Consider the following 8,796-nt stretch of genomic DNA (forward strand, 5'->3'; position numbering starts at 1 on the left):
GTCACGTTTTCGCGCAGAGAAGCTGAGCTGTGAAAAGGGACAAGGCGTGTCTCAGTTATTCGGATCCTCTTTGACCAAGAGGGGTGGTGGCTTCTGCAATGGTTCTGGGGATCCTTGGGTAGGGGTGGGCGAGGGCGACTTCAGGAACCGGCTGAGCTAGGGCAAACTCCCTAATGTTGAAACCAAAAGCACCTTTTGGAAGTCAGGGGACAGCACCAGAGGTCAATACTTCGCCAGGCAGAATGAGTGCCCTTTGTGCCCCACCCCCATTTCCAGAGCCTGGAGCGCAAAAGTGCCGGTGGATTCGGAAGGAGAAAGCTCAACTTTTCTGGAACTGAGTGGAGCATACCCTTGAAATTTAGACTGGGGATCTCCCAAGGCACTGCAGTCACCTCATAAGGAGATTTGGGATAGACGAGGAGTGGGCGGAAGAGCTGGGGGCGCTTGCCTGCTTCCGTGTGTGTGTAGGGGGGGGAGGGGGGTTGCTGAAAGCTGGGGGTGGGGCGAAAGGCGCTCCCTGAGGCAGGCACCGGGAGTTCCCAAAAGAAGGGGGCAGAGCCGAGGGTCTGAATCTTAAGTGGATGCCTCCCCATTTCGGGCACCTCGGCAACTCCCACCTCCAGCACAAGGATCCCTGGAATTCTGCCTGCTCCCCACTTCAACACCCCTAATCTCCCCAAGGGAGGCACAGTGTCATCTTCCTCTCTTGGCACATTAGAAGTGGGGAGTCTTCTCCCTCCCCAAGTATGGATAGCCCTGGGATCTGTTGTGTCCCTCTCCGCATTCCCCGCAAGGGTCGCCACAGACTTGGCCCGGGCCGCATTTCTAGGAATGCGGGTGTCCGCGGACTATATCTGGAGAGGGTTTCTAGGAAGGTAGCCCCCAGCCACCCCCACCCACCTAGCCTCTGGAGCGGACTAGCTCAGCCTGAAAGCTCTAGCCCTTTCCCTGGCCGGGCTGGAAAGTAGCCGCCTCCCTAGTACGGCCAACCCCCTGCCGGCCCTGCCCCCGCCCCGGGGCGGCTACGGGAGGGGGGGAAGGTGGGGGGCACCAGAGCGGGGGCGCGGCTTTGTGGCAGGCGCGGAGGCCGGGTGCAGCCCCGTGGGCTCGGCGCGCTGCTCTGGGTTGCAGGAAAGCCAGTCTCTCCAAGCATGGTTAGGGAGGGGGCTGGGTTTTGCTTTTTGTTTCTGGAAGCCCCTCTTCACCCTCCTTAGTCCCTGCGTGCAGCCCAGAGGATCGTGCGGAAAGGCTACAGGGCCCCAGGGCGCACCCCGCCCCGCGCACTCGGGCCGGGGCGCCAAAAGGCGCCGCCTCGTGGGGTGGGGGGCTCCTTGCACCCAGGAGGAGGCGCGGTGAGTGCCCTGGCTGTTCCAGCACCGCTCCCTGCCCCGGACTGGGGTGGGGGAGCGCCGCAGGTGGGTGCTCAGGCCTGGGGCTTAGGGTGCAGGGCGGCAGTCTGCCGGGCTGAGTGGGTGGGGACCCGAACAGGGAGGTGGAGGCGGGGGCTCGCGCTCGACTCTTCCCAGGACCCAGCTCTCGATGCTTGTCTGACTGCCACTACCCTGGCGGCTGGAGACGCTAACCCCACACGAACCCCTTCCCCAGAAGGGCGTGTGTGAGGCCAGGGGGTGGGACGGGAACGAAGCGGCTCCCACTTCCTTCAAGCTGGGGCTTGGAGTTGAACCATGAGGTGGAAAACCAGCACCCCGCCCCCACCCCGGAAAACCTATTCAAGAAACTGACTTGCTGCGTGTTCCCGATATCAATGCCGCGCAGAGCAAGGCTGCTGGCTCCCAGCCGCTCCCGACACTCCACGTGCGTCCGGGGACACAGCTGGCAGGGCGCGCTGGAGGTCCCCGAGAGTCTGGAACAGCTTACCACCTTCCCCTAGATAAAGTTAGGGGGACCCCTCCCTCTAGGAGCAGCTGGCCTTAGTGCTTTGACTGTAGCCTAGCTCTACTGGAGTAAAATAAATAGATTAAAACTAGGTTTCGGGGTGAGGATCCGGATGTCTGGGACTGAAACGACACCAAGTTGGGAGGTGGTTAGAGAAAAAAAAAAAAAAAAAAAAAAAGACTTAGCCATTCGGGTTGGGGGGAGTGGCGGCTCGGGTTTCTCGCGCTTCCAATCCCACCAAGGGGAGCAGAGGAATGTGCGGCTCACCTCTTCTGAGAACACATCCATATTTATAATTTATTTTTAGAAGAAGTTGTGAAAAAGGGAGGGGATTAAAATGGGGAGAAAAGGTGCGCTTGGAATGGTGTCCTCTTGGGAACCCGAAAGCTAATTGAGCTATTAAAGACGGAAATAATTTTTCCCAATCTGGACTGAGCCGCAAATTTGACTTTAATGAGCAACAATTAAGGGCATAAATAGAACTTTATTTAGCTGGAGGTAGGATGGGGTGGGGTATTCGAGGCGCCTCAAACACTGGATTTATGCTTGGTAAATCCCTGGCATTTGCTGGAATGTTTTCAGGCCTGATTGTGTGGGACAGTATCTCTCTCCACAGCGACCCCCTGGCTTTGGGGGAGATGAACTTCCTTCCAGCAGTAAGAGGCAGGCATTTTTAGTAATCCTGCCTTCTCCTGAACCCTGTGTCTAAGGCAAGCTTGCCGGGAGCTGGGAACTACACCCACAAAGGGGTTCACTTCAGAAAAGAGGCTCCCGAGGCTGTGGGCCCAGAATCGGGGTTTTGAGGGCGAGATGAGTTTGTGATTTATCCAACTGGCCCACAAAGTCCCGCTTTTGGGGTCATCCTAACTGCAAAGCACTAGGGCCCTGGCAGCCCCTGGAGGGTGAGGGCCAACACCCCAGGCTATGGGGTCCGAAACTAAAGCCCACAGAGAAGGAAGGCTGGTTTCTTTGGTCAAGGGGAAAGGCTGTCTTGGGGTGGGAGGGTATTCTTATCTAACTCTGTTCTCAGTACAAATCTGCCATGACCCCTCTCCTTGAGAGGCCAAAAGATAGCAGAATGGGGAAGTACGGGCTCTACACACACACACACACCCCTCGAGGCTTTATGGGGCCTTTTAGGAGACAAGACCAGTAGGAAATGTAGACTCGGGGTCTGTTTCTTAGCCTGAAACCCTTAAACTCCACTGAGATAAACCATAATGACTTCGGTTTACCTCTGTTAAAGGAGCAAGCAACTGGCTGTTTGTTTCCACCTGGATTCACGAATTTGTAATTTGTTGCTACTCCACACTGAACAAAGCATTGTGTAAGAAAGTCTGGACCATGAGTTCAGGAGACGTTTATAAGGCAGAGAGAGCAAATGTCCCTGTCAGGACGGTCACCTCAGTGTACACACACACACACACACACACACACACACACACACACACACCTCTACCCTCTTTTGGGTAAGCACAGCACACCATATATGCATTTACACACCCTGAGCTATTTGCAAGCCTGAATTTAAATTAAATGTTCACAGCCAGGAATAGACCACCTCAATAGCTTTTGAACTGAGTCCCTGATAGCAGATTGAGTGACTTGCTCACTCGTGTGACATACGGACACAGATGACATTTGTGCTGGGCAGACAGGAAACGTTCTTTCCGTCCAGAGTTCCTTGTTTCCAGGAGTCCGTGGTGGTGCTGTGGCTCCCCCGTAGGGGACGGCCACATGTGAGCTGTGTTTGTGTTTTTCTGACTCACCACTGACAACCAGATCCTATCGACTCTGCTAAATAATTTCACCAAATTAGCCTTTTCTGATACTTGTACAAAGAGAGTGTATTCTGTGAAAGAGTGAGCCTGGGTACCAGAGGCTGAGCTCAGATCATGAGCTGGCATGGAGGTGAGGAAGCTGAAAATGGAAATTATGGAATTGTTAAAAATGTAGAAAGTCAGGTGGAATTTAGTATTAAATGGGAATCAATTCCTGTTTTAAGGTAGGCACACCCAAAGTATGAAGCAGTGTTTACATTCAGCTCTGTGCGTCCACACATGTAATTATGAATATATTTAGCAAACTGTTCCCTACCCCCAACCAAAGTTTGCAAACAAGTAGTGTTGTGAGGAGATTATAAATCCGTGCTGTGCAGTGAGCCGTCATAGAGATTATAAATCCGTGCTGTGCAGTGAGCCGTCATAGAGATTATAAATCTGCGCTGTGCAGCGAGAGATCACAGTCACGAAATCAGCAACCAGTGCAGATTCTTTACATGTTCTAGCTACCACCCAGGTTCCCTCTCCTGCCAATAAGAAAAAAAAAATCCAGCAAGGTACTGTTGAATACTCAAAATACATTTAGGTTTTTCTCCTTTGGCCTGCCCGTGTGAACCTTCATTTCATAAAGCAGTCACTACTTCCCACCACCTCAGCTCCTTGCTCATGCAAGGAGTGTGGATTTAGAGCGGGGTGGGGTGCAGAGGGGATGAGCAACTTTGAATTTAGTCCTTTGCAATATATATGTTGTACAGGGGAAACTTTCAACAGAAAATAAGTCAATAGTTTATGACTAGGAGTGAGCTAGAAGGGATGTGTCCTTCAAAACTAAGTGTGTACTCGTGACTCAAGCCAATGGAAGCTGGGAAACCCCTCTTCTAGCTGAAAGAAGGTTTGGGGGAGTGATTCAGAGATAGAACTCTTCCCTGAGGTGCATAAGGACCTGGACTCAACCCTAGCACTGGAAATAAACAAACAAGCAACAGGAAGATCCAGGTCAGGTAAGCTTGGAGCTCTCCGGGATAGTAAATGACTATCTTAGGCATAAAGAAATGAATGGAAATGAGTCAGGCACACAAGTCCCCACTTTAGAACCACTTGTCAGATAACACACACAGAGGAAAGACGTCGTCAGACTTAGGTGTTGGACTGTCCTCTTCACCCACCATTCTAACCTGAAGTCCTTCTTGCTTCTCAGATTTGGAACAAGACGAAAATGAACCCTTTTCACCCATGCCCCACACAAAGCACGCTATAAACAGAGGAGACTTTTCAGGGAGGCTTGGGGAAAAGGGAACAACAGACTCTGGGGTTCTTCTGTTCACCCCATGCCAGGCTAAACCCCCAGGCACCTAGTGGTTTCTTTCCGAAGCTGCCAGTGTTCTGCTGCAGCCGTCACAGTCCGTAGCGGCGGAGACACGGGCAGATAATGACAAAGTTTCTGATCTTTCATCGTCGCCCTCACAAAGGACACTCGAGTTGTGCAGACCCACAAAGTTCACTTCCCCTCAGTGTTTCATGCACTGTGGCAGGAAGGGACAACACCCTGGAGGACACAATGGTAGTGATGCCCAGGGAAAGCCCTGGAAGGCGAGGTGGAGGGCACAGGCCCAGGCAAGCTCCTGCAGAGGACCCACCCTAGGTGCAGGGCTGAACTGCTGAGTTTCAGTGTGGTATCCAAGTTTTGAGACATCAGCAAATGGGCCTCTCCTGCTGGAACCATCCATGAGAGCCCAGCCTGGGGCCTGTTGGCATCAGTGCCCAAGACAGCCTGGATTGCTGCCAACTGGGGCCCAGACCTGACCATATTGCCATGACTAGAGCCCAAACAAGCTCCAGATAGTGGCCTGGAGGGCTTTCGCCTGGGGTCTGAGTAGAAGCAGCTTAGTGAGGAAGTGGGTATTTGGGTCCCCAGAGTGGTCTTCTCAGAGACCCCGTGAGGCTCAAGCTTGGTGACCTTGTGGACTCTGGGGAAGGTTCCTTTCAGAAGGAAGCACGTGAAGCCGTTGCACTTAGCTTCTGGGACACACACAGAGTTCTAGAAAATTCCAGTACAGAGTTGTGCTTTTGTAGCCAAGTAAAGCCTTGCTGCTGCCCAGGGGTGGTGAGGGAGGTTGGGATGCCCTGTGACCCATTTCAGCTACTACTATGGAATCCTTTGCCAATCTCTCCCCCAGCCAGGCAGCCTGGTTACTCTTGGGAGTTAAGTGTTCTCTGCCTGGGCCTGAAGAGGCAGAGCTGTGGACCTAGAAGTGGGGAGAAGGCTACAGGGTATTTGAGGACATAGAGGGAGGGGCAGGTGGGCAAAGAAACGGGACACCTGCACCACCTTGATACAGGCTGAGTGTGAGGCTTGGGTGGGTATGCTGGCCGAAACCCTGCAGGGGAGGGTGTCTACGGCCTGCTCAGTTTTGGCAGATCCACCTGCTCTGGGATGCTGGGTCCAGCCATGAGTCAGCTGAATCCTTAGGATTCTCATTTGGCCCTAGTAATTGAACTCCAGGCCTCAGGATGGCTCCTCAATGTATCTCAGCATGACAATCAAAAGACCCAAGCAGGGCTCATGGGCCAGGCCACATTTAGCCTCAGGTTCACGGGAGAGTCTCTTAGGTGCTGGCCTGGAAGGAGAGCTCTGGGCCGAGTTACTGGCTGTCACATGCTTAGAGGTGGAATGGCACTCTCACAGCCTGGCCCAGATGCCTGGAGGCTGCACTAGGCTTTGGGGCCATGCAGCCAGTCCTGGGAGTGTGTTGGGAAGGCTTCTCATCCCAAAGACCACTTCCATCAGCCCAGCTGTTTTCAGTCGCCTCTTCTCTGAGGTGGCCCAGTGTGCTATGTCAGACTGCTGAGAGTAACCTTTGTGGATAGGTTAACCCTATAAAGCCCTTGGGTGCTAACTGGCCTGGTGGGACACCCACAGTAGAAACCCCAAAGGTCAAATGTCTTGGGGATGACATCGCTGTGAATTTCTTCTTTCCCAGACTTTAGTGGCCAGACCCCAAGGCATATGTGGACATTCAGAGTGACTTTGTCCCTTCAGTTGTAAATGCCCAGGGGTCCTTCCCTAAGCCCTCACCTTTCATGGGTCAGCCATGGAACCTCACCTAGGTATTTCCATTCCAGTCTCCAAGGCAATTGACTCGCTATCCCATAATGCAGGAAGATGGATCACTTGTTCTCTTTGCTTATCAGCAAGGGCCAGGAATGAATATTTGACGTTTGGGGTAAACAGGGCAGGCCCCTGTGTGTACCCCCTTTAGGGCATCGTCTGCGTGGTCCTTTCTGGAGCCTGCTTGGGTGGAGTGGGGGTCTCAGATGCCTGGCTCCCTGCATGTGCACTGAAGCATGTCTGTATGGAAACTTCTGCCTAAAGACACATCTAGCCAGTTGCCTCACAGATGCCGAGGCTCCTGGGAGACTGCCTGGCACCACACCCCTCAAAAGATTCACTTGTCTGAAGTTTGCTTTAACTTTCTGCATTTTTTTCCTTTTTAGTTTTGGCTCTTGGTGCCTCTGAAAGTCTCCACTTCCTGCCAGCTGGTTGGTTACCGCAGGGAAAATGAGGGACTTTTGGGGGCAGATGTGTTTCCATTCCACTATCATAATGCCCCTAAAAATCCTTATTGCTCTTGCAGTATGCCTCGGGGGTCCCTGGGCCAGGAAGACCGCAGCTCCGAGAGCTGCCAGCAACTCAAGGAAGAGGTGTTCCCTGAGCCTCTGCCCCAGCTGCTTGACTTCTGGGGTGGATCTCCCCTTGCCGCGCTCAAAACTCGTAGAAAATAAAAAGATGCCTTGTGAGGCCACCTGCTAAATGTGCTTTTTGCCCTCCAGGGGTAAAATGACGGCGCTCAGGCCTGGGAAAAGGCTATGGCTGCATCTGCCTTAGCCCCTGAGGATGCAGGGTTAAAACAAGAGTTACCAGTTTGACAGGCCTGGTCCCTCCAGGGCTCTAGGATCTTCACTGCGGGTGGGGTGGGGATGGGAAGCCCTTGCCTGCCAGCTCCCAGAAACAGGACACTTTCCCCACTCTGCCTCAGTTTCTCATCTTGTCAGTGGAGGGCCTGTGCTCCCTGAACCTTCAGAGTTTCTTGGATATAGCCAAAGATGTAATGAGATGAAAATCACAAACTCTGAAATCTTTGAAGGAATGAGGAGGCCAGCGCCTACAGAACTAATTAGTATGGGCTCTAATGTTTACGAATGCATGTGGATGACTCAGAGAAGCTGCAGTTCAGCTGCAGCCATGGTTTCTGGAAGCAACTTGCTTAGCCCAAGCACTGGGATTCTGCCACAGCAGGGCCTAAGTACCTCACACCTGAAACCCATGGCTTAGAGCAGAAGTTTCTCCAAGTCTCTTATACATTCCCATTAGGTGTTTTTTAAGTGAATTGTATCTAAAGGTATACGTTATACAAAAGTTATGAATATGCAAATATTTATGCTAATTCTCTGCACAATAAATTTTTAGTTACGGCCAGCTGCTTGATTGCCCCTTCGGGTGGGAATGTTTCACATGGATTTTTTTTTTTTAATGAGAGCATTTCTTTTTCTTACACACACACCCCTTTTTGAGACAGGGTCTGACATATGTAGCTTTGACTGGGCTCAAACTCACAGAGATCTGCCTACCCCTGCCTCCCTGACTGTAATGTGTGGAAAGCAAGAGGCAGAACCAGCACCATGGTCTGTGAAGTATCCGAGGTCAACTCTTCAAACTCCTGTTTTCTAGGGGTTCCCCACTCGGCTGGTATGAGCATGGTGAGGCTACAGAGATTGCTAACATTCAAACTCAGCAAAACTGACAGCGCTGGGTGCTGGGTACCCTGTGACCCACACAATGAGACAGAGCCACTTCCTAGGCTCACTGTCCCCAGAGGCCACTACGTAAGTCCCGTCTGTGGTTCTGGTTGTCTCATGCTGTTGACACCCCTCTGCCTCCTTCCTGGTTTAGTTCCTCTATAAACTTGTTTTCTCTGGGAAATGGGGAGAGTGGGTTCTCTGTGACAGGCCACCAGTGGTTAAGGAGTCACCAGGAAGAGCATTCATTCACAGGACAACAGGATAGGCAGGGGCGCCATCCTGCTCTTGGCCTTCAAGGATGCCATTTCAAAGGACCAGA

At 52.4% G+C, this 8,796-nt stretch overlaps 1 long non-coding RNA gene across 1 annotated transcript; it reads left to right on the plus strand.

Annotated features, from left to right (window-relative positions):
• Positions 1–1,107: 1,107 nt before the first annotated feature.
• On the plus strand, positions 1,108–7,478 carry LOC119813361. Its single transcript, XR_005285174.1, has 2 exons — positions 1,108–1,415; positions 7,313–7,478. It is a non-coding gene; the product is annotated as an uncharacterized LOC119813361 (long non-coding RNA).
• Positions 7,479–8,796: the final 1,318 nt, after the last annotated feature.

This window comes from Arvicola amphibius, chromosome 4, assembly GCF_903992535.2.
Source record: "Arvicola amphibius chromosome 4, mArvAmp1.2, whole genome shotgun sequence".
Lineage (NCBI taxonomy): Eukaryota > Metazoa > Chordata > Mammalia > Rodentia > Cricetidae > Arvicola > Arvicola amphibius.